Genomic DNA, 524 nt, shown 5'->3' on the forward strand with positions numbered 1-524 from the left:
AAATGAGCACCTATTACGTAATGTATACAGTGTTCTATACGTTTTTATTTAATCATCATATAACCCATTTTACAGATGGGAAAATTAAAGGCGTTTCCTTATCTGTAAAAGAAACAACTCCAAGTTCATAAATACTTAAATACCTATGGTGTCCAGTATAATAAATATCAGTTTAACAGATGTATTTTTTTTATTGTTGTAGTCTAGCATAGTGTTGGATACACACTAAGTACTCAGTAATTCTTTGTTGAACTGAATTGAGAAGAACTTCAATTCAAATTTCATAAAAACTTTTAGAGTATCCATTTTGTACAAGGTGGATTTTTGAAGATTACAAGTTTGGCCACTATTTTTATCCTGCGTTTTTACAGCGACAGAGGGTAAAGCCAAAAGATCTGTCATCCTTTATTCCTTCCCAGACCACTGGAGGGATGTAAACAGCAGTTATCAGTTATCAGCAATAAACCCTTATATCAACATTTATCAAGATAAAGTTTCACAAAACAGGAAGAGAAGAGATATCA

This window comes from Pan paniscus, chromosome 9 (genome assembly GCF_029289425.2).
Source record: "Pan paniscus chromosome 9, NHGRI_mPanPan1-v2.0_pri, whole genome shotgun sequence".
NCBI lineage: Eukaryota > Metazoa > Chordata > Mammalia > Primates > Hominidae > Pan > Pan paniscus.